Consider the following 1,064-nt stretch of genomic DNA (forward strand, 5'->3'; position numbering starts at 1 on the left):
ACTCCCTTACACCATACACAAAAATAATCTCAAAATGGATCAAAGATTTAAACATAAGACAAGATACAATAAACCTCCTAGAAGAAAACCTAGGCAATGCGTTGTCTGACATACATCTCAAAAATGTTCTCCTAGGGCAGTCTACCCAAGCAATAGAAATAAAAGCAAGAATAAACAAATGGGACCTAATTAAACGTACAAGCTTCTGCAAGGCAAAGGAAAGCATAAGCAAAACAAAATGAAAACCTACGGAATGGGAGAAATTTTTTCAATGATGAAACCGGCAAAGGCTTGATCCCCAGAATATATAAGCAGGTCATATGGCTTAATATAAAAAAAAAAGACAAAGCCAAAAATCGGCAGAATATATAAACAACCAATTCTCTAAGGAAGAAATACAAATGATCAATAGACACATGAAAAAAAAGCTCAATTTCACTAATTATCAGAGAAATGCAAATCAAAACTACAATGAGGTATCAACTCACACCAGCCAGAATGGCCATCATGCAAAAGTCCACAAATGACAAATGTTGGAGAGGCTGTGGAGAAAAGGGAATCCTCCTACACTGCTGGTGGGAATACAGATTTGTGCGGCCAGTGTGGAAAACAGAATTGAGATTCCTCAAAAGACTAGGAATCGACTTACCATATGACCCAGGAATCCCACTCCTGGGCATATATCTGGAAGGAACCCTACTTCAAAAAGACACTTGCCCCCCAATCTTCATAGCAGCACTATTTACAATAGCCCAGACAGGGAAACAGTCTAAATGCCCATCAACATATGAGTGGATAAAGAATATGTGTTATATTTATACAATGGAATACTATTCAGCCATAAATATGACAACATAATGCCATTTGCAGCCATATGGATGTTCCTGGAGAATGTCATTCTAAGCAAAGTAATCCAGAAAAAGACAGAAAAATACCATATGAGATCACTCATATGTGGAATCTAAAAAGAAAAGAAAAGGACAAATGAATGTAAATACAAAACATAAACAGACTCATAAACAAAGATTGCAAACTTCTGGTTGCCAGGGAGGAGGGGCGTGGGA

Source organism: Camelus bactrianus, chromosome 22 (genome assembly GCF_048773025.1).
Source record: "Camelus bactrianus isolate YW-2024 breed Bactrian camel chromosome 22, ASM4877302v1, whole genome shotgun sequence".
NCBI classification, from domain to species: Eukaryota; Metazoa; Chordata; class Mammalia; order Artiodactyla; family Camelidae; genus Camelus; species Camelus bactrianus.